This window comes from Ornithorhynchus anatinus, chromosome X5 (genome assembly GCF_004115215.2).
Source record: "Ornithorhynchus anatinus isolate Pmale09 chromosome X5, mOrnAna1.pri.v4, whole genome shotgun sequence".
In the NCBI taxonomy this organism is placed as follows: Eukaryota; Metazoa; Chordata; class Mammalia; order Monotremata; family Ornithorhynchidae; genus Ornithorhynchus; species Ornithorhynchus anatinus.
Window position 1 is genome coordinate 17,212,164 of NC_041753.1, and position 24,782 is coordinate 17,236,945.

The 24,782-nt window shown below is 41.3% G+C and overlaps 1 long non-coding RNA gene across 2 annotated transcripts in view; it reads left to right on the plus strand.

Moving 5' to 3' along the window:
* LOC114807894 overlaps positions 1–24,782 on the plus strand; it is a 113,223-nt gene that overhangs the window by 34,660 nt on the left and 53,781 nt on the right. For both annotated transcript variants that reach the window (XR_003755907.2, XR_003755908.2), the window contains exon 2: positions 8,029–8,105. This is a non-coding gene — a long non-coding RNA (uncharacterized LOC114807894). The remainder of the gene's footprint in view (positions 1–8,028; positions 8,106–24,782) is intronic.

The following is a 24,782-nucleotide window of genomic DNA, read 5'->3' on the forward strand; positions in this document are numbered from 1 at the left end:
ATTCTGACGATGTCCCCATGTGTCTGAGCTGTTTCTTCCGATACCACAGTATGCCACAATCAAACAGGTTTGCATTGTTGGACTACCCTCCTAATTCTCCAATATAATTCTAGCCAACTGTAGTGAAAACATACATCATGGCAGAACTGAGGGTATAGATCAGCACCTTTCACTTCTATGTTAACCATCGTAGTTAATGGTACTCAATGGATGTTTGCTGGCTTAAGGGAAATTAATTGGAACGCTCAATCTAGTTTCCAGGCCATGCTAGAATTGGCATACAATTACTAACATCCTTGTTAGTCTCAGGAGAGAATCCTGGGTCTGAGTCTGAACTGGCCCCTTTCCAAGAACTCAGGATAAGCAACAAAACAGAGGCCACTGTGCTATAACTCTTGGAGAAACAGGAAACATCAGCCTTTAGGGCTAGCTGGCACATTCCACAGACTCTACATTATTTCATTATTTATTAATTAGATGAAATAGGCTTAATCAGATTGCTGTAGCCATCGAGGAGTTTCTAATTCATCTGAGCTTGCCAAACATTTCAGATGTCATCAACAATGTATGAGAAATCAGAGTGGCACTCCATGGAATTGATGGATTTTGCTTACTAAAATATGGAATTTGGGGGCTGTGGTGAGAGAGGGGATTGAATGCTGAAAGATCACTCAAAGTAATTTCGTATTAGCTTGTTGGAGTGCTACATGTAATTATAAAATTGTGATCTCTAGTCTCCTGGTGTACATCTTCCCCTCTCTGTTTTGAGCTCCGTGGGCTCGGAGTGGCGGGGAGGGGGAGGGGCACGCAGTGGAAAAACTGCATCAGAGTAAAAGACCAGCAAGATTTCTGCCAGTGACAGTGAGTCTTAGTCCCCAGCCTTTAAAAGTCATGTTGGAGTCTTCCATGTTAATGCTCTCCTACTGTAAAGCACACCGGAAAATCCTCCCTGTCCTGCTGGGGTTCAGCATGATTCTTTAGAAAAGATTCATTTGTCACATGCTCTGGAGGCTTAAATACACTCTTGAATCCAGCAGTATTACACCAGGGCTTACTCCCAAGAGACTTCTTGTTGTGACAGAGTGGTCTAGTAATATAATTAACATGCTGATTAAAATTTCAGCAGGTTGATAAAGGTTGAAGGAATTGGCATTGTTATTTAATTACTTTTGATTCAGCTCTAATCTATTATCACAGTCAAATAAAAAAATCTTTGGACAATTTGGAAACCTCTGTGGTCTTTGAAAGTGTAAAATTTCTTCCTGGACTAGATATAGCTGAAACAATCTCTTTCTTAATGTCCTCATATTCCAGTGAGAATTTTGCCCCAAATCATTTATTGAATCATTACAATCTTCACAATCTAATACAATAAATCGATCGATCATGTTTATTAAATGCTTACTGTTTGCAGAGCACTGTACAGCATATTAGGTAGACACATTCCCTACCCACAATTATTATTATTCAGGAAAAATACTGTTTATTATGTACTTTATAGATAAAATTGAAACTATCAGGAGTGATCTCCCTAAAATCTCCCCTGCTCCTCTCCAGCCCCTCCCTCCTCCTGCCCCTTCTTCAACTCTCCTATTTTTTCCAGCAGTATCTCAAGAGGAGATCTCCTGAGATGGGAGACCCCATCCCTTCAAACCTTATCAATGCACTTGCCCCTCCCTTTTTCCCTTCCTGACTGCCATCTTTAACAGTTCACTCTCCAATGTTTTTTTTTTTTCCCCACTGCTTTCAAACATGCTCATGTCTTCCCTATCCTAAGAAAAAACCCAAAAACTTCCTTGACCACACAGCTCCCTCCAGTTCTCACTCCATCTCCCTCCTACCAGTCCTCTCCAAACTCCTTGAGTGTGGTCTTCCTCTACCTCCCACCCCGTAACTTTGGGAGTTCCTCAGGGTTCAATTCTGGGTCTCCTTCTATTCTCCACCTATGCCCACTTCCTGGGAGAACTCATTTGCTCCCATTATTTCAGCTAACATCTCTATGCGGATGATTCCAAAATCTATTTCTCCAGGCCTGATCCCTCTCCTTCTCTACAGTCTCACATTTCCTACTGCCTTCAAGACATCTTTACTTGAATGTACTGCTGACACCTCAATCCCAACATGTCCAAAAGAGAACTCCTTATCTTCCCACCCAAACCTCAACCTCCCCTCATTTTCCTGTCCACGTAGACAGCGCCACCATCCTCCTTGTCTCACAAGCTTGTAACCTTGGTGTTATCCTTGACTCATCTCTCTCACTGAACCCACATATTCAATCTGTCACCAAATCCTTTTGGTTCAACCTTTACAACTTTGCTAAAATCCACCATTTCCTTTCCATCCAAACTGCTACCACATTAATCCAAACTTATCCTATCCCAATTGGATTACTGCATCAGCCTTCTTGCTGACCTCCCTGCCTCCTGTCTCTCCCCACTCCAAACCATATTTCACACTGCTGCCCCGATCATTTTTCGGCAAAAACATTCAGTGCATGTTTCCCCACTCCTCAAGAACTTCCAGTGGCTGTCCATCCACCTCCCCATCAAACAGAATCTCCTTACCATAGACTTTAAAGGCACTCAATCACCTTGCCCACTCCAACCTTACCTCCCTGATTTCCTACTACAATGCAGCCAGCCAGCACACTTCACTTCACTATTGCCAACCTACTCTGTGTACTTTGATCTCATCTATCTCACCACCAACCTCTCATCCCTATCCTGCCCCTAGCCTGGAACTCCCTCCCTCTTCATATCCGACAGATGATCCTGTGAAGTCCAGACCCCTCTAGGGCTTCCTGTTTCTCTTGGGAGCAGCTATAGGTCAACGTGTCCTATAGAGTTGAGTCTTCAGGGCAACAGGTTAGAAGGGAAACCCACAGGATAAGCCAGTCTAGAAAGCACACTGTTGAACCGTCCTTTTCCAAGAGCTTAGTACAGTGCTCTGCACACAGTAAGTGCTCAGTAAATATCATTGATTGAGTGATTGATACAGTCCCTTTAAGGTCTTTCTCAGCACCCAAAGGGAAAAAGAGGAAGTAGGGGCGGTGCTGGGGGAAGAAGAAGGGCAACAACTTGGGGCAGAGAATGGGAGGGGTTTGGATGCTGTATTACCCAGGGCAGCGGGCAAATACAGCATAAAAAGCAGAACGTGGAAGGAATGGAGTCAGTCTGTCATCAGCAGGCTGTCCCAGTGTCCCAGAGCTTGGTGATGTGAGGCGTTGGTTATGCTGGTTTGGGGAACATGACATTGTCCGAAGCGGCATAGCAACACGGCATCGGGGGCCCCGGTTAACTATGACTGTCCCGAGACCCCAAGACTCTGAGTACTCCTTGACACAACACCAATTTGGCCATCACAAAGCAATCTAGTGGGAAAAGACAGACACTACAGCAAATTACAGATAGGAGGAGATAATAAAGTGTAAAAATAAGTATAAAGGGTTATGGGGGTTTGAGTGTCTAAGTATTATAGGAGATGTAATTTTAGTAGGGGTTTGAAGGCAGGGAGAGGAGTGATCTGTTGGCTGGGCAGCAGAAGGGAGTTTCAGGCAGAAGCGAAGGCGTGAGCAAGAGGGTGGCAGTGGGAGAGATGAGGACGAGCCACAGTGAGTAGATGGCAACAACAGCCACCATTATGGCTTCCTTTCTTCAGAGGAAGGTGGCAAGAGAAGCCTGCAGTGCCACTGGAAGTTGTTGTGGCTATATAAGAGAACCTTTTGTGCCCCAGTATCTTTCCCAAAAAAGCCACTGCCATGGCTGAATTGGAGGCCCGGCCACCTTCCGCTACATCTCTTCAGAACTCAGTTGGCTAAACACTGAAACTTGAGGATCATTCCCTCATTCTATAGGAGAATTAAGACCAGTGATTTGCAAATACCTGGTCTTGCACAGTTCTAGCCTCCTTTCATCTCATGATGATATGATGATCAGTTAGATCAAATGGTTAGAGTGTAATATAATACATCAGAGCATACCATTCATTCATTCATTATTTGTTGAGCGCTTACTGTGTGCAAAGCATTGTACTAAGCACTTGGGAGAGCAGAATAACAACAAACTGGAGTAAAAGACCAGAAACCCTTGGTTTCATTCATAATTTCTAGCTGAGCTATGTCTCAAAGGAATGGATATCCATTACAATTCAATATGCAACTCACAAATATTGCATTGTCAACTGATGGGAGGGAATTCTACCATATGAATAGCAGATATCTCTATGGCTCTGTGGCCAGGACTGTCACCACCAAACCTGCTTTGGTATTCCCCTGAGATAAATGGGTGTATTCAGTAAAGAGGCCAGCTGGTTCATGGTTGTGAAAAAGCAATGTATATACAGCATTCTGCAATACACCACTCTCTATTTCATTCATCTGCCTTGGCACCCAAAGCTTCATCAGTAATAGAATCCAAAGCTTCAGACTGAGTGAATTTTTTCTGCTTAGAAAGCTAAGTGATTCTCCTATGGTCTTTAAGGAGGATAGTAAAGCAGATTTTTAAATTAATGGATTTGTCACAGTTGAATCTTCCCATCTTACTCCTGTTTACCTTTTTCCTTCATTCAGCAAATGAAAGTAGTGTGTAGGATGTTGAATTTCTCTTTCACACCCATGTCTGTTTTTTCCAGTCCATAGCAAAAGGACATTCCATTTGAGTTTTCAACGTTGCAGGGGGCGGTGCAGATCTACAGAATCATCTTTTCTCAAGGAAAAAAAGGATAATGAAAACATGAAACATTAATATCCTATTAAAATATGATGATATTCCAAACCGAAATTTATCATCAGCTCACAAGGAGAAATGGAAACGACCCTGTGGGTCATTTAGTCCTTTTCCCTCTTGCTGCAAGAATATTAAAACATGAATTCTGGAGAAAAGTGTGAATGTAGAGGATTTGACTTTATTGCTAATGGTTTTAAAGCTGTTTTGTTCAGAAGTTTGCATTTGAATTCAGAAAAAAAATTATTATCCCTAAAAGGCCGATGCTACGCCATTCCTTTGCTTTTTAGCATAATCTGTGATTTATTTTTTTTCAGAAGGCGCAAAAATCACTATCTAAAAACACAAGCTACTGACAAATTTGCATGGTGGGAGCCCAATTTTATATAGAACACAAGGAGAGGCTAGGTTCCATAAAGACTACAAATATTTTTTGATGTATAAATGAGTTCCATTCAACAACCTCATACAATTCACAAGTCCCTAGACTGTGAGCTTCATGAGGGACAGGGACTATGTCCAACCTGATTATCTTGTATCTACCCCAGGTCTTAGTACAGTGCTTGGCACATAGTAAGCACTAAATATCCCGATCATTATTATTATTAATATCATCATCAAGTCCCTCTCTGTGTGGAGATTGGGAACCAGGGCCTCTAGGGGGAAAAGGAGGATAAAGAAAGAAAGGGAAAGGAGAGGGGAGAGTAAAAGAGAGGGCAAAAGGGAAAGAGAAAAAGGAGAAGAGGAAAAGGTAGGGAAAGGAAAAAGAAAGATCTGGGGCAGGGACTGTATCTGATCTGATTCCCTTGAATTTACCCCAGTGCTTGGGACATAAAACAGACTTAATAAATATTGTAATTGTTATACTAACCCTGAACTGCTGCCCCTTTACCGTAGCCACTACCACCAATAATGCAGGAACAACTATGGTACCTGGCTCAGGATAAGCTCAGGATACCCAGATGAGCTGGGGTCACTGTGTTTGGAGCAATTCTAACAGTGGACAGCGGCATCAGGTCGAGGAAATGGCATGGAGATCAAGAGACTGACTCCTGGGGTTTATAGAGGGATGACCGATCTCCCGTCTCATCTGCTCACCCTCTGAGACTTGGTTCAAATGCATTGGACACCAGGACTGGAGGTGAAAGGAGTCACTGGTCCAACCCTGGGTCTCAGTTAGTGGCCAGTGGAATGTCATCCTATTTTGAAGCTGGGCCCGGGCGTTGGGGCCTGTCAGTGAAGGACAGAGGCAGAGCCAATATCTTGGAACCACTTCCAAACCCCATCTGATTCCAAAGTGTGGGGCCATAGTTAATCCACCCTGCCCAAAGCTTTTTGCCCCCCAACCCTGGCCCTGCCTCCCACTTGCCTCCATGGAGTTAGTGCTCCTATTTGGGAAGGATTTCTAATGACCAGGGTGGCCTGGAAGAGAGAGAGGGAGGAAGGAATGGAAAGAGCAAAAAAAAAAAGAGGGAACAAGGAAGGGAGGGAGAGAGGGAGGAAAGAATAGAAGAAGGGAAGGAGAGGAGAGGGAGGAAGGGAGGGAAGGAGGGAGGGAGGAAGACAGAGGAAGGGAGGGAAGAAAGGAAGGAGTGAGGAAGGGAGAGAGGGACGATGGAAAGGAAAGAGGGATGGGGGGAAAGTAAGGGAGGCAGGAACAGAGAAAGGGGAAAGGAGGGATAGAGAGAGAAAAAGAAGATATGGAGGGAGGGGGAGAGGGAGGAAGGTGGGAAAGGAAGGGAGGGAGGAAAGTAGGAAAGGGAGGGAGGGAGGAAGGTAGGAAAGGAAGGGAGGGAGGAAGTAGGAAAGGAAGGGAGGAATAAAAGGAGGAAGGAGGGAAGGAAAGAAGGGAGGGAGGGAGGAAGTGAGGAAGGGGGGGAAAGAGGAAGGGATGAAGGGGGGAGGGAGGGAGGAATGGGGGACAAAGGGGGAAAAAGGAAAGGGAGGGAGGAAGGGAAGGAAGGAAGGAAAAAAAGATTGCTTCTTCATAACTGTAAAACTGCTGGAAAGGAGAGTGCCCGTTGGGAATATGGGAGGGTAAATTTAAGGTTCAGTCTGATATTAGAGTTTTTTTATGTACTCTTAGTAGAATATATAGTGCCACCTTACTCTTCAAAGATCAAGCTGCTAACAGTAATATTATCTATATGTGTGGGTGTGGCTGGAAAGACAAATGTGTGACCAACTGCATGGGTGTGAAGACTGTGCTTTGGTTTGCTATTGCCTCTGCCTGCAGAGCCCATTATTAGTTGTGATTCTGTTTCCTTGCTTACACCACTTGCCTGACACCTTTGCTAAAGGAAACATACCAATTTCTGATGACTGAAAGCCATTTTGGTCTTCTGGCTCTTGTCATATTCCATGGCTTCAACATAGGATTTGCACTTCTGTGCCACCGTTCTTTTTTCTACCCTATTTAAAGTAGTCTCACAAGGAATTACAATTCCCGACTAGACTTTCTGACCATGTAAATCACAAGGTTCAAATCCTGTTGCCTCTTGGGATATATATTAGGAGTATGCATCTATTAGAACTGTAAAGCAGGGAATGTGCCTGCCATCTCTGTTCCATTGTACTCTCCCAAGCACTTAGTACAATGCTCTGCACATAGTAAGCACTCCATAAATACTATTGATTAAGTTAGCTATTGGCATAGGATTCACCATTTTCAGTTTGCATCTCAATAATATAACAGGGCTCTTTGAAAGGGTTCAGTACATTCCAACCAATCAGTTTTCATAGTAGGCTTTCTGTAAACTTGAAAATAAATGGCAAAACTAACCCCTAGCAGCTATTTCAACAACAACAAAAACTCATTACCTCAGTAATCTGTCATAGAACCACCAAAGTCAAGAAAGCCTTGTGGAAGGCCAGCCTAAATTTTACAAACCAGTTAGCCTGTGTGACTTCCCAGAGTTTTCCTACCATTCTATCTAGAAATTTAGACAGTGTACATCTACGTAAATTTAATTTGTTTTAGTTTATCAGTTCAAGAATATTGTCTTTTCCAAACACATTTCCACAACTTCAGATAAAATGAGAAGCTGTGAGGAAGCAACACATTAAGTAACTGCTCATGGAAATGGCCAGTTTGGCATTCCAAATAGAAAATTTCGAAGGCCAAATGTCTTTGAAAACTATTTGGGAAGGAAATTGTGCATTGTATCTTTTAGCTGAGAAGATGAACTTCAAGAAAAAAAAAGTGTGGGGGGTCTGCCTATGCATGTTCTGTGTATTTTGGGATGATGGTAAACTGTCTGCTTCTCCTTCCGCACTATTCTCTCCCCATTTCCTTCTTCCCTTCCAGGAGAGTGCAGTGTGCCAGAGCAGGACAGAGTTAATCTGAAACCACATCAGCCTTTGCAAGTGCTTCAGGAGGAACTTGTGAGTTTTCTTTTCCCTTCCCTCTCTCTCTGCCCCTCTCACCCAGTGGCTTGACATTGTCTTTTTGTGGGGTGGGGATGCCTTTCCCTCATTTGCATTCCCTGGTCTCTTTCTAGCCTTTTTTTTAAACGGTATTTATTAAGCACTTACTATGTGCCAGGCACTGTTCTAAATTCTGGGGTAGTTACAAGATAATTAGATTGGACACAGGCTCTGTCCCACATGGGGCTCACAATCTTAATCCCCATTTTACAGATGAGGTACCTTAGGCACAGAGAAGTTAAGTGACTTGCCCAAGGTCACATAGACAAATGGTGGAGGAAGGATGAGAAGCCGGGTACTCTGACTCCCAGGTTCGTGTTCTTTGTACTAGGCCACACTGCTTCCTTGCAGACCTGTCCTCCCCTCTGCAGGACAGTGAAACCCAGACCTGAGTAAAGCTCCCTTCACTGAATAAGCACCTAATCAATATCATTACTACTGTTATTATTGCATGACTTTTGGCTCTGTCTTTGACAGATTAGGCTAAGAATGATAAATGGTTTTATTAGTAATAATAATGATGATGATGATAAGTTGAAGTTGAAGGGCTTTAGGAAAATGTAAATGGAGTAAAACATACGAAATTTGAAACTTCCAACGAAATCAAGGCTTATTTTTACTCTTTAGAATGGAGGCTGCCCCGAGATCACTAGCAAGGGAGTTTATGTGCCTGCATCTCCAGTCCTTATCTCTCTCCTCTGCAGTCTCATATATCCTCCTGCTTTCAGGAAGTCCTATTGATGCCTCAAACCTAATATGTAAAAATAGAACTCTTTATCTTCCCATTCAAACCCTGTCTTCCCCTGCCTTTCCCATCCCTATAGGCAGCACCACCATCCTTCCTGTCTCATAAGCCCTTAACCTTGGCGTTATCCTCAACTCAACTCTCTCATTCAAACCACATATTCAATCTGTCACTAAATCCTGTCAGTTCAACCTCCACAGCCACTAAAATCCATCCATTCCTCTCCATCCAAACTGCTACCATGTTAATCCAAGCACTTATCCTATCCTGTCTTGATTACTGTATCAGCCTCCTTGCTGACCTCCCTGCCTCTCCCCACTCCCATTCATACTTCGCTCTGCTGCCTGGATCATTTTTCTACAGAAACATTCAGTCCATGTTTTCCCACTCCTCAAGAACCTCCAGTGGTTGCCCATCCACCTCTACATCAAACAGAAACTACTTACCAACAGCTATAAAGCACTCAATCACCTTGCTCCATCCTACTTTATCTCCATGCTCTCCTACTACAACCCAGCCCGCACACTTGGCTCCTCTAACACCACCCAATTCACTGTACCTCAATCTCATCTATCTTGCGACTGACCTCTCACCCATCCTGCCTCTGGCCTGGAACGCCTTTCTTCTTCGTATCCAAACTATCACTTTCCCCACCTTCAAATCTTTATTGAAGGCACATCTACCTTCATTTCCTCTTCCCCTGTCATCCTTGCACTTGGATTTGCTCCCTTTATTCACCCCTCCCTCAGCCCCATGCCACTTATGTACATGTCTGTAATTTATTTATATCAAAGTCTGTCCCCTCTTTTAGACTGTAAGCTCATTGTGGGCAGTCATTCATTCAATAGTATTTATTGAGCGCTATGTGCAGAGCACTGTACTAAGCACTTGGAATGTACAAATCGGTAACCGATAGACAGTCCCTGCCCTTTGATGGGCTTACAGTCTAATCGGAGGAGACAGGCAGACAAGAACAATGGCAGAGAACTTAGCTACCAACTCTTATTTTGTGCCCTCCCAAGTGCTTAGTATAGTGCTCTGCACACAGTAAACTCTCAATGAATATGATTGATTGACCTGGTGAAATGGGGCACGGGGCTCATTAGGGTACTTGCAGGCTCATCCACATCCCTCATGCTTGGGTCTCGTTTGGCACATAGAAAGTGCTTAAGAAATATCACATTACTTGTTGTTTTATAGACCCTGTCTTGACTTCTGTTTTAGGTTGTCAAAAACAGTTGCCTAGTGCAGTGTTCAATGAGGTTTTCAGTAAATATGACTGATTGTGATAATCATTGGTATGTATCTTTCCTCTATTTGCATCTATGCTATTTTTATGGAAGTAATCCTTGCCTCCACTTAATAGCTATATTTAGAACCACTCTGTATGAAAAGTGAGTCCAATATCCTGGACTGGAGAGGAATACTGATTTCAACTCAGCATCTTACATGCAGGGCTTTGGTTGCTAGTGTGTGCTTAAAATTACCTTGGGAAAGAATAGCTTACTGTGCCACAAAATTGCATTTAAATAATGTATAAATCCCAAACTCAATGCTCAGAAATGAAGTTAGACTTTAATATATTTCATGGGGAAGATTATGCACTCTAAACTATTCTTAAGCTTCAAGCTATAGATAAAAATGCTCATTTTTTTTGGTTGTTTGTTCATCTATACACCCAGGAATCTTTCAGATTTGGCAAAGAGTGATTATTTTAGGCTTTAAAAAGGGTGTGTCTTGATATGTAAAACTGTGAAGCAATTATCAGTTATACTCTTGATAGGCATGCTGGTGTACGTGATAAAAGCAGGAGAATGAACTAGAATTGAAAACCAAGTTCCTCATTCTGGTCCACAGAAAAGGCAGGAACATTTGATAGGCCCTGGATGAATGGGGAGCACATTTTTTAGAGAAAGATATTGGTGGGAAGCAGAAGCATCAATAGCACTACATCCTCTGAGGAAGGATGCAATGAATGAATGGCTGATGAGGCTCAGTTTGCCATTTCGTAATGTACTTATAATCATAAAGGGAGCTGGGAGGGCTGAATGACAGTGGTCTTTGGGATGAAGGAATCAGAAGCTTGAAGAGTTTATCTGGTTATTTTCATAGCACACAGTGATCTCTGGAACTTGTGCCCTAGAGCAAGGCTCTTTTAACATCTACAGAATCCTAGTCACAAGTCAAGTATGCTACTTGGATCTTCACTTCAGCCAATCATCCTTTATTTTTCACCTCAATGTAATCCATTTTCACTCCCCATTTCTGTTAAATCCTTTAAGGACGTTCTGAAGTGAAACAACCTAAGCCGAAACAATTCAGATAAGGCTATCTGAATTAACCATTTTTCTTGAACCAAAACTTGTTCTGGAAAAAAAAAAGGTTTGGGTTTCAGTCAGGGGTTCCTTCAGCAGAAAATTCACTGCACATGATCAGTAAAGAACATAATTGAAAAGAGAGTCAGCTAGGAAGTGTGTACGAGCTAGCTAATGACTTTTCTGTTCTTGTCTAACCTGCATGTACAAAGGGCAAAAAGGCCTATTCCAATGTCCATGAAGGACAAGACAGTCACAAAATGTAATCCTGTTTCCATGTAAAGTACAAAAGACACTAAGTTGGTATTTATGTTCCTGCAAACAGGAAAGACACTGTCAAAAGATTCAAATCTCCCAACAGAAAAAAACTGTTCACTGTGAAAGAACAATGGGAAACAGACTAGGTAGAGAATTAAACAGGTATCTGATACCAGTTCAAATTTCCAGTCTACCAGAAAATGTAATCCAGAATTGAGCCATGAAAAAAAATAGAGCTATTAAATGAAATCCTTTTTACTGGGTACAAAACCCAAATGCATTTCATATAGTAGCAGAAGCCTCTTGAATAAATGCAATGAAACCTGCTTCAAGCAATCACTCCAGGGACCAACAAAAATCGATTGCTTAGTCAGGGAAGATCTTTAATGAAAGACTGAATGAAAATGACATGGGATACTGCATTAGAGTACTCAAAAGAGGTCCCTTAAGGCAGGTGACTTCCTACTGTAGTGAGCCTCAAAGGAGATTCCACTGCAACTCTTACTGGATAAGACCTGTTAACTACCAACTCTGTTGTATTGTACTCTTCCAAGAACTTTAGTACAGTGCTCTGCACACAGTAAGCAATCAATAAATGTGATTGATTGACTGACTGATATACTAATTCTATTTGAAATCCACATAGGCATCCTTAATTGCTTATTAAAGATCAAATTCACTGGGTTACATGACTGGAGAAGGAAAGGGAAATCCCAAAGTCAGTAATAGTAGCAATGCATCTATTTGTGTATATTTCACAAAGGAATCAATTAATGGTATTTACTGAGCACTTACAGTGTGCAGAACTCTGTTCTAAGCTCTCGGCAGAGTATAACATAACAGAGTTATGGACGTTCCCTGCCCACAAGGAGCTTACAGGGTAGATGGGGAGATACACGCTAAAATAAATTCCAGTTATGTAAATAAATGCTGTGGGACTAAAGGTGGGGTGATTAAAGGGAACAAATCCAAGTGCAAGAGTTATTCGGGGGGGGTGGGCGGGGGTAAGGGAAATGAGGACCTAGTCGGGGAAGGCCTCTTGGAGGAGACTGTAAGCCTCCTTTAGATCAGAATTACATCACAGTCATACCTTCACCCTTATCTGCTTGGTCTCCTTGGCCTGGTTTGGGTATTGTCTAAGAAGAAATGCTCTCCCCTCAAGAGCCAGCCTGGCTCCACAGAGCTGACCTAGCAAGGTAGTACCTGAAAGGCAGGGTTGGAGCAGTAAGTAGAAAACCACAGCCTAACCCTCAAGCTCTGTCCCTCCAGCTTGAAATCAGACAGGATCAATATTGCAGCACTGCAAACCAATAATAATGAGGCCATGACTAGCACCTGCTTTAGATATGGCTTTCTTCTTTTGAGGAAGCCAAAAAATGCTGTGGAAGTTTCTTTGGATTTCCAATAGGAATCCCAGCTACTACCAAAGAGGAAAATGGATTTTGCCCATATAAAAGAGAAAGTGGAAAAAAATAGATTAGGTTAATCAATCAGTGGTATTTATTGAGCCCTTACTCTGTGCAGGACATTGTATTAAGAGCTTGGGAGAGTTCAATACAACAGAGTTGGTAGATGCTTTCCCTGCCCACAGTACGCTTACCATCTAGTGACCCTATAAATATCCAAGTCTAGAGCAACCTTTACTTTCACTCAAAACTTTATCTAACATGCCTCCAACCATCTGTATATATTATATCCTTCACTCTCATCCTGTTGTTAGGTAGGGATTGTCTCTTTCTGTTGCTGAATTGTACCTTCCAAGTGCTTAGTACAGTGCTCTGCACACAGTAAGCGCTCAATAAATATGATTGAATGAATGAATGAATCTACCCACGCTTCCTTACAATTTATATTTCTGAATGGATACTCCAAAAAGGCATAAAAAGCCAATCGCCTTTTGAATCTAATTCAGAAACAAAGATCTCTTTGTATGCTTAATTTATTCAATAAAGTGCAATTAATCTCAGAATAAACCCTGCACATCGGCAATTACTATTACTTCTGCACACACTCCAATAGCCAATTCTGCAGCCAACTAGAAAGTCTGGCTTAACCTCAATCAATAAATGTAATGGAGAACATCCAGAGTGTATTGCTAAATGTTCATATTAATGTTGTGTCCATTCTTTTTGAAATTTAAAAATTCAGAACTCAAAATATTCCACAATAAACACTCGTTGAGAGGAAAGTCTGTTTATTCCTATGAACCATTTGTTGCCTATTTAGTAGGTCTCTAATCTATCGTTAGGATGAGAATCAGAGGTTTGATTTCATTTTCTCCAGTCTTCTACAATTGATTTTCCATTCTCAACAATGATCTCATTAACACAATTCCTTCATCAAAGGAGGAATGTCTTCCCTAAACTGAAATTTGGTTGCTAGTATAACAGTTCATACTTGGAATTTGTTTCAAAGTTAAATATCTCAGTTTTCTAAATCATGCCTTCAAACAAGCAATAAGAATATTGTAGCTAATACACAATCCTTTTTTGGCTGTTGATTTAATCTAGCACACCTTTGCATATCTCAGTCTTGTGAATTCCAACATTTAAACAAAATCACACCGCACATAAAAAAAAGTCTACCCCTTGAGTACCCTTTTCTTTAGGATGATAAGCAAATTTTAATTTTGCCTGGAAAAAAAATTAGTCTGTCCTAAACTGGAGCAAAAATTGCATTTCATGACTGTTATATCAGTTTATCCTAAATAGTTAACAATAACAGTATCTATTATTCAACCTCCTTATAAGGAAAAATGTATTGTGCATTGCTCACCAAAAAAGTCACCAGAAAATTGTGTGCTTGATTAGAATAGAAATTAGCTGACATTGGTATTTCAGCTGTCATTTACCCTTTGGCAATCAAATCATTTTTTCAACCTTTTGTATATTTATTATTTCTTCCCTACAAATTCCTTTTTCACTAAAAGTATAACCTTGTCAGGAAGAACTACAGTATCAACCCCCAAACTGAATTTGTTGTGCTGGATTACCGATCCTTGAATAACACCGTTACATGAATTAAACAAATATTTTGACATCTTAAACTGATTTCAAGAGCTGAGAACAGAGGCTCCCTTAGAAATTTTTCTTTCCTGGCAAACTAGCTCATGTTAACAGTTTTCCAATATAAAATGGCTTTCTAATGAAGAAGGTGCAGTACTTGTTTAACTTTCTTATTTGTAATAGAATGTTTTGCTCTTTTGGTTAAGGGAGGCTATTGCACTTTAGTGCTGTTGCTGATTCATGAAAAACCTCTTTTCAATGTATACCATTTGGAAAGTCCATAAAAAGTACCCTTTTGTAAGTTTATAAAAATATTTTTTCGCTAGGAAGGAATGCATGAAAACATTTTCAAAAAAGGATTTTGTATGTACCCAGCCTCTAAAATGCCAACCAAACCAGTAGCTTCTGTGGCCTACTCTATAGGGCACAGAACTTAGATGATGATGATGATGGTATTTGTTAAGCACTTATTATGTGCCAAGCTAAGTTCTCTGCCACTAGTCTATTGTGTGTCCTTGGGCAAGTTGAGTTAAAGTCCCTGTGCCTCAGTTTCCTCATCTGTAAAATGAAGATTAAATACTTGTTTTCCTTAGACCACAGGACAGGAACTGTCTGATTTGATTGCATTGTATCTACTCCCAAGCTTAGTACAATGCTTGGCACATTTTGTTTATTTTTTATGGTATTTGTTAAGTGCTTACTGTGTGTCAAGCACTGTTCTAAGTACTGGGGTAGATATAAGTTAATGAGATTGGACACAGTCCCTGTCCCACATGGGGCTCAAAGGCTAAAGTAGAAAGTAGAACAGATTTTGAATCCCCATTTTACAGTTGAGGACACTGAGGCACAGAGAAGTGAAGTGACTTGCCCAAAGTCACACAATAGGCAACTGGAAGAGCCAGAATTACAACCCAGTCCTCTGACTTCCAGGACTGTGATTTACCACTAAGCTACAATGTTTTTCAGACTTGTCGCCGACCTCTGACCTCTTACCCATGTCTTCCCTCTGGCCTGTAACTCCCTCCCCACTTCATATCCGACAGAGCACCAGTCTCCCCACCTTCAAAGTTCTACTCAAGTCACATCTCCCAAGCACTTAGTATAGTGTTCGGCACATAGTACATGCTAATATGATAATAGAAATCTCTTCCACACTCTTTCAAGCAATGTTGCAATAGCTATTTGCAGTGCTCAGTAAGGTTTTCTCACTGCCTCTTGTTTTCCCAATCTTACAACAAGCCTTTCCTGTGGAAATCATCTCATTTCTGATTGCTACATACCAGGTTGATGTACAGTTTTCCATTTGATTTTTAATTAGTGGGAAAAGTCTATCAGTCATAGTCCTCTTCTAATCCTGGTTGGGAAAGGCATCTGCACTGACCCTTTCCCCATTTTGGTGAACAACCTGTTCCTAAATATGTTCAAACCCTCAGGAGGTTGCCAGATGAAGCCACTGCATCTTCCACAAAAGAGCAAGCAATATTTTGGGCTGTCAATTCCCACTGCCATTTATTTAGAGTACCCTGCTATCTTCGAGATGTGGCCTTTGATTTGCTCTGCCCTAAATGGTAAGAGTTTGCTTTGAATTATTCATATTCTCTCAGCAGTCCCCCTATGACCAACAGCACACATTGCGAGATGGCTAGCTGGATTGCAGTCTGTGGTTTAGGAACAGAATATCTCTATGAGTTCTCCTCAGCACAGCTGCTTCATACACCATTGTCGAGGATGGCATTCTGCCAAAAAAATATCAATGGCCCCTGAAAACGCTTCCCACATCTCCTCCTTTTAATGATATCCACCTAAACATCACTGGTTCACTAGACGCTGCAGAAACAAGGTTTGGAGATTGAGATATGAAACTAAAACTGAGTGTCTCGCATAAGAACAAGTCCACAAAACAATTTCTCAGTCATTTATTCATGCATGCAATTCATTCAGTGGTATTTATTGAGCACTTACTGTGTATTAAGCTCTTGAGAGAGTACAATATAAAATTGAATAGACACATTCCCTGCCCGTTCCATTCTATTCTCTGGGTAAACAGCTTTTATGGCACTCAAAAAGAAGTACAATTAACTACTGGACCAGAATGAATTGTTTCTGGATCTCAGCACCTAGGCAACTGAATAATCTGTAATTCTAAATTACCAGTGTCACTATAGTATTCATATTATTCCTGACAAGTACTGTACTAGATGCTTAGTAGAGTATGAGTCAGACACTGTCCTTGGCTTATAGGGAGCTCACAATTTTAAAGGTGGGGGAAGAGCAGATACACAAGGAATAAGGGATTTCTTTTAAAATCAGTATAAATTTGAGTGGGAAAGACTCCACTGTCTGAGGGGTCTTTATTTCTTTGAACACAGTAAATTACAGTTCATCTCTTCATTTGTGCACCTAAGTGCCAACTCCATGGTAATAAGGTGGCGATCATTTCCTGGAGTTCTTGAGCTAAATTCCCAGTGTCCCTAATCCCAGGTCTCTGACAAGCCCTGAGAGTCACCAGTTAGGGATGAAAGGATCCCAAATGGTAAGATACTGGCCTGTGAGCTCTTTAAAACCTATCCCCTTCCAGGCCCCATCCCCCCTAAAATTTTTGCCCTTCCTTTGGAAAAGTTGGCACCGATGTTTGTGTGCATGCACACATTTTAATATCTGTAATATCTGTAAACTTACATGTTTGACCAGAATTGGACCATAGTGTGCATATGAGACTAAATTGAAAATCTGCCCAAGAGTTGACTTTGAGCTTGTTTAATATCCAATGGAGAAAACATCACCCTTGACATGTCAATGACTGTTTTGCAATTCAAAATCATGTATATCTTACTGCAGAGGGAGGGTAATGAAACAAAAATTGATTAAAGGCTGGATCTGCAATGGGAGGTAGAATCAGATATTACTTTCCAATATCTGATTTTTTCATTTTTTTCAAAGAAAGATTAGATTGTATTCCATGAACATTACTTAAGGGATACAATGCTTCTAGCTGAACACCCTTCTGATTGAAATGCTACGTTATTGCCTTCAGTCACCAGAAAATCCTGCAATTATTATGGAAATACATAAAGGATAGACAGGTTTGGGGGGAGCTTTTTGTGAGGCTTACAAGCAAGCAGTTTCAAGGATTAGATTTATCTAATGCACAGGATAAACCTGCACCAGAGTGAAAGGAATTATTCACTTTCTTTTTTAAATTCTCTGTATTTTAGTGAAAATTCACCACATTGTTTTGGATATTATGCACATTATGGGAAAACACATAATGAAAATATATAATTTAAATTTATTCTTGTTTGCATTTTCCTCCCTTTTTAAGAAATTTGGGTGGAGGGGTCTGTGAGTTTTCTTGAATTCACCTTGAAGGGAAAAGGATTTCCTGGACAAATATTATACAAGTAGGAGAAATCAAGACACAGAGAAGTAGGAAATGATAACCCCTTTTTTCCCCCCTTGCTTTTCACTCTCTCTCTTCCCTATTCCCAGTCTAGCTAAGCTTATTGTTCTCTCATCTCAAATATGCATCTGTTCCAGTAAACAGAATTGAAAAAAGGCACACGTGACATCTGGTTTAGGAGCTTTGACCTCACCAGGGGATCACTGCAACACATTTTTATCGTACTCAATATTAGCAAACCTTTTTTAAAAACAAAATTTCCCAAGTAAATATCATAATAGTTCTTTGTCAGAGGGATGATGTTCCTGCTGATTTTCAGAAATGACCAAATTAAGCCCAGAGAGTCAAAGTGTGGATCCCTGATTCAAAGAGTAAGTAAGTCACAGAGCTCGTACAAGAACCCATATTTTTGGAGCCTTGGTTTTGCCCAACAATCGAAATTGCCTTTCTACCCTTCTCAACCAACTTCTCCACTTAGTTAAACTAATATTTTTCTTCAAAACAGGTCTATGCCAATAAATGAATGAAATGGTAAACGATAGAACGGTAGAAGGCCAGACTACCTGTTTTGTTTTGTTCTGTTTTGTTGTCTGTTTCCCCCGTTTAGACTGTGAGCCCATTGTTGGGCAGGGGTTGTCTCTATCTGTTGCCGAATTGTACATTCCAAGTGCTTATTACAGTGCTCTGCACATAGTAAGCGCTCAATAAATACAATTGAATAAATGAATAGAAGCAAGTTTTTAGCGATATATATAATTCCCTGAAAATTGTCTCAAAAATATATAGTGTGGGAATTTGGTTCAACAGGCAGGCTTGGAAATCCAGGTTTCTGGAGTATGATACACTCAGGACCAAACTGTCTTGGGCATTGGGAAATTGTCACAATGCCATATGGGGACCAAGGCATCAAGTATGTAGGGCATGTAAATGACCCATTCTACTGAAACCACTGGGGAATTAGTGTTACAAATTGATCTGTAAGAGGAGTAGCAAAAGAAAACTGTGGTAAACCCATAAGGAAACCATTTGTGGCTAGTATCTGAAACATGAGAGAAAATGAGATTAAAAAGTGTAGCCCCATTCCCCTTTGCATAAGCTAAAAAAGAATAATAAATAGGTATAGTGAAAGGAAATTGTGCATTCTGTTAAACAGTCACATAAACTTCCTCAGGGTACCAAAAAGACAGATGTCTTCTCTCAGTAGATTTAATGAGGTTCTGTATATCCTGACTCTGCCCCTTGTCAGCTGTATGACTGTGGGCAAGTCACTTCACTTCTCTGTGCCTCAGTTTCCTCATCTGTAAAATGGGGATGAAGACTGTGAGCCTCACATGGGACAACCTCATTCCCCTGTATCTAACCCAGCACTTAGAACAGTGCTCTGCACATAATAAGTGCTTAACAGATACCAACATTATAACATGTACTACACCATTTTTGTCCCACACAGTTATCAAATAAGTGGTATTTAGTGAGTGCTTACTGTGTGCAGAGCAATATACTAAGTGCTTGGGAAAGTACAATACAATAGAGTGGGCCTGACAGTTTTCAACCAACAAATCAGTGTCATTTATTGAGCACTCTGCAGAACCCTGTACTATAAGTGCTTGAAAGAGTACAATATAATAAGTAAACCTGATCCCTGCCTTCAGAATAAACTCATATTAATCTTTGGTATTTGTTAAGCCTTTACTATATTCCAGGCACTGTTCTAAGTGCTGGGGTAGATACAAGCCAATCAGGTTGGATACAGTCCCTGTCCCACATGGAGCTCACAGTCTAAAGCAGCAGGAGAACAGGTACTGAATCCCCATTTTACAGTTGAGGAAAACTGAGACACAGAAAAGTTATTACTATTATTATTATGATACTTGTTAAATGCTTACTATGTGCCAAGCTCTGTTCTAAGCACTGGGGTAGATACAAGTTAATTAGGTTGGACACAGTCCCTGACCCACATTGGGCTCACACTTTTAATCCCCATTTTTTACAAATGAGGTAAATGAGGCACAGAGAAATTGTGACTTGCTCAAGATGGTGGAGCCTGGATTAGAGCTCAGGTCCTTCTGACTCCCAGGCCCGTGCTATTTTCACTAAGCCATGCCACTTCTCTGAAGCTTACAATTTAGTGGGACATCTGAGAGGGCAAACAATTACTTTATCCCCCTTTCCCAACCAAAGAACCAAGCATAATAAAGTTACGGTAGTAACTTCCAGACTACTTGGCTAAGCATTTAGGTTTGGCTTTAAGTTTGTGTGCAAGTGTACCTTCGGAAAAGGTCTAATGCATAGTAAATTGGCTAAAGGCAGACAAACCAGGGTGTAAGAAGAAGAAATATGTCCTAGTGGAAAGAGCACAGGCCTGGGAGTCAGATTACCTGGGTTCTAATCCCAGCTCTGCCACTTGTTTGCTGTGTGACCTTGGACAAGTCACTTAACTTCTTTGTGCCTCAGTTAACCCATCTGTAAAATGGGGATTAAGACTGTGAGCTTCATGTGGAACATGGACTGTGTCCATCCTTGTATTTAATCCAGTGCTTAGTGCCTGGCACAGAGTAAATGCTTAATCCATACCATTAAAAAAAAAAAATCAATGGTATTTATTGAGTGCTTACTGTGTGTAGAGCACTCTACTAAGTGCTTGGGAGAGTACAGTATGAAAGAGTCAGTAGACGTTCCCTGTCCAGAACGAGTATACAGCCGAGAGGGGAAGACAGACATTAATGTAAATAAATTAAATTATGGATATGTATGTAAATTCTACGGGGGCTGTGCTGGGTAAATAAAGGATGCAAACCTTAGTGCAAGGGTGATGCAGAAGGGAGTGGGAGAGGAGGAAATGAGGGCTTAGTCGGGGAAGACCTCTTGGAGGAGACGTGCCTTCAATAAGGCTTAGAAAGTAGAGAGAGTGAAAGTCTGTGGGATATGAAAAAAAAAAAGAAGCAAAGATCCCAGATAATCAAACATTGAATAATCAGGAGTTATTTATTTCTCCTGAGGAGGTGGGAAGACTGTGTGGGTCCCTTGAACTGATTATTTATTTGTTGTTAAGACATACTGGTTAACCTGTTGGCAAAAATAGCCCACAATAACAACAGAAATATCCCCATTGTCACAGATTATCAATTAGGTATGTCATTTTTGTTTTCATTCTCACCCAGCTTCCACCCCTGCTCCTATTCCAATCACTCCACTTCTTTTTGGAACCCCCTGCTCCCCAACTTTTACCCCCCACAGCTCACCTGTTAGGGCAGGGAGGGAACTGGGGGCAGATTTAAATCAATCAATCGTATTTATTGAGTGCTTATTTAATGGTATTTCTTTAGAATTTATTTGCCAGGCACTATAGTAAATGCTAGTGTAGATATAAGTCAATTCCTGTTGGACACAGTCACTGTCCCACATGGGGCTCACAGTCTTACTCCTCATTTTACAGATGAGGTAACTGGTCATAGCACTAGGAATATCCTTATACTAAACAGCTGTCCATCAGATAAGTCTTTTTTTTATTACATATCTTGCCCTACCTCCACTTCCCCTCCCTCCAGTTTCCACTCACCCCACCTTCCTTTAAATGTCTATGCTTGTCCCTGAAGATTTAGGGATACTCCACTCACCTCTTCACCCAACCACACCGTGTCTCCCTCCCCCAAACTCTGACCCTATATGTCTCTTTTTTTCCTTACCTCTAGACTAGTAACTCACTGCAGGCAGGAAACATGTCTACCAACTCTGTTATATTGTACTCTCCCAAGTGCTTAGTACAGAGCTCTGCACACAATAAGCAGCATGACTTAGTGGATAGAGCATGGGCCTGGAAGTCAGAAAGACCTGGGTTCTAATCCCAGTTCTGACCCTTGTCTGCTGTGTGAGCTTGGGCAAATTGACTACACTTCTTTATGACCTCAGTGACCTCATCTGGAAAACAGAGATTAAGATTGTGAACTCCATGTGGAACATGGACCGTGTCCAACCTGATTATCTTTTACCTGACCCAGAGCTTAGTACAGTGACTGGCACATACTAAGCACTTAAATACCGTACAAAGAAAATAAAAAGATAAAGAGCTATTCCTCCCTGGGTTTACTATAACAACTACTTTTTCTTCCTTACCTTCTTCATCCTGAGATTTAACTCACTGATCTGCTCCTGTGGGAATCAGGGCTGGGTTAATGAAGGTAATTGGAGGGCTGGTAGGTGATTGGAGGCAAGGAATAGAGGGGTAATAATGGACATTTGAAGAGTATTCCAATCCATCAATCAACTGTATTTACTGAGCACTTACTGTGCAGAGAGCACTGTACTAAGCCTTCCGGAGAGTACAATATAATAGAGTCGGTAGACCCATCATTCGTCCGAGTTGTCTCCGGGAAGAGTGGGGGTCTTTGTTCATTCAATCGTATTTATTGAGCCTTTACTGTGTGCAGAGCACCATACTAAGCGCTTGCAAAGTAACAATTCAGCAACAAATGGAGACAATCCCTACCCAACACTGGGCTCAGAGTCGAGAAGATGTGGTCAAGGCACATGTCTACAAACTCTGTTCTGTCTTTTTCCAAGCACTTCTCGCCTATCCCGCCGTCGACCCCTCGGCCACGTCCTCCCGCTGTCCTGGAATGCCCTCCCTCCTCACCTCTGCCAAACTAATTATCTTCCCCTCTTCAAAACCATACTTAGAGCTCACCTCCCCCAAGAGGCCTTCCCAGACTGAATTTCCCCTTTTCCCTCTGCTCCCCCTCTACCCCCCTTCACCTCCCCTCAGCTAAGCCCTCTTTTCCCCCCTTTACCTCTGCTCCTCCCCCTCTCCCTTCCCCTCCCCTCAGCACTGTGCTTGTTCACTCAATTGTATATATTTTCATTACCCTATTTATTTTGTTAATGAGATGTACATCACCTTGATTCTATTTATTGCTATTGTTTTAATGAGATGTTCATCCCCTTGATTCTATTTGTTGCTATTGTTCTTGTCTATCTCCCCCAATTAGACTGTAAGCCTGTCAATGGGCAGAGACTGTCTCTATCTGTTGCCAATTTGTACATTCCAAGCACTTAGTACAGTGCTCTGCACATAGTAAGCACTCAAATACTATTGAATGAATGAAAAGCACTTAGTACAATGTTCTCCACACAGTAAGCACTCAATAAATACCATCAATTAATTGAAAGTGAGGGAGTTATGCATCCCACACCTCAGTCCTTCCAGTCAATGGCCTGGAGCTGTCTCTGAGTTAATCAGAGCTCAGAGATGGGGCCCCAAACAGCTAGCATTCCCATGTTACATATATTTACATGCACTGTAACTAGATTACCTTGCCTGAGTAATGCATATCTGCGTTGGTGTCAATATGGTGCTTCACACTTCAGCAGGGATGTGGGAAATAGGATTGCTGAGAATGCACCAGCTTTGCGCCTTTAAATTGACTTAGGAAGTGGTGCTGCCAGCTGTCTAACTGTAGAAAGCATAAGCATGTGTGTAAAATTTCCATTCCCACGCTGGCAAACCCCAGATTTTTAAAGGTACAGCAAACCTAGAGTTATGTCTAGGATTTTTCTTGGGGTCAAGTAAGTATAAACTTGGAAACAACATTTCTAGAAGTCAGGAAAAACAATCCTGTTTTTGTAATTTTAGAGATTCTGCATGAGGCACTGAAAAGTTGGTAAGAAACCAGGTGGCACTGGGGAGAAATGTATCTTCAGTTGAATTCTTTAAGCCTTTCTTTTTCTTTCCTCTTCCCTTTTTTGTGTTTTGAGATTCACAGTGGATTCTGAATTCTGGTTCATGGGTGTATCCTTGCTAAAGATGAAGGGTGTGTGCATACTCATTTTTATGAATGTTAGTTATTCATTAACTACATTGAGGACCAACATAGCTACTATTAATGTTTAATTTCTCTGCAGTGGAACAATAGACTAATAGGATGGCTTACATCAGGGGTTCTCAAACTGCCGAAACTGCCGTTTTGAAATAGCAACAAAGGAAGCAGTGTGAACAAGAGGAAAGTGCATGGGATTGGGAGTCATGAAATCCAGATTCTCTTTCCAGTCTTGTCAAAAGCCTGATGTGTGACCCTGGGCACATCACTCAACCTCTCTGTGTCACAGTTTCTTCAACTGTATAACAGATAGGTTACCTGCCCTCTCAACCTCTTAGATGGTGAGCCCCATTTAATACGGTACCTGTGTCTGATCTGATTATCTTGCATTTACCCAACACTTAGCACAGTGCTTTGGCAAACAATAAAGACTTCATAAATTCCATCATTTATTATTTATTGAAACAACCCCAGTGGTCTCAAGATTTCACCTAAAATAGCCACTCCATCACATACTTTGTTTTGCACCCCTAATTCCTAGTCCCCCCTCCCATCTAACTCCTTCCCACCCTCTCCAACACACAGCTCAGCTCACTAAGGCACAGAAGCAGAAAATAACAGCAGGGCCCACAAGAATGGGTGAAAATGCCAACAATAAAGCAAACAGCAAAGATCCCATTATCTGCCCCTACCATCTTCTATAATGACTGCCTCCCTCAACCCCAGGCATATTTTGATGAACCCCTTTTAACAGCCCCTGGCCTAGAATGTTAGAATATTTAGATCTTGGCTGACCAGAATATATTTACCAGGGGAGTAAAAAAGCATAGCCTTACAGAAATCTTCAAAATAACTGTCTACATCACCTTGTGTCAGATGCAATTAGAGAAAATGCAGAGATGTTTAACCTCAAACAGTGAAAAGTTAGAATCTCTTTTGTCACTGAACAATATGACTTTCCCACCAGAAAACAAACTCCTGCACTGAGGGTAAACACACCAATTTTCTACAAAAGAAAATTGTATTCTTAAATTATTTCTTCAGATCTATGTGCCCTCATTTCTCTATTGATTAAATGATGAAGTTGTCAAGAGGTAGC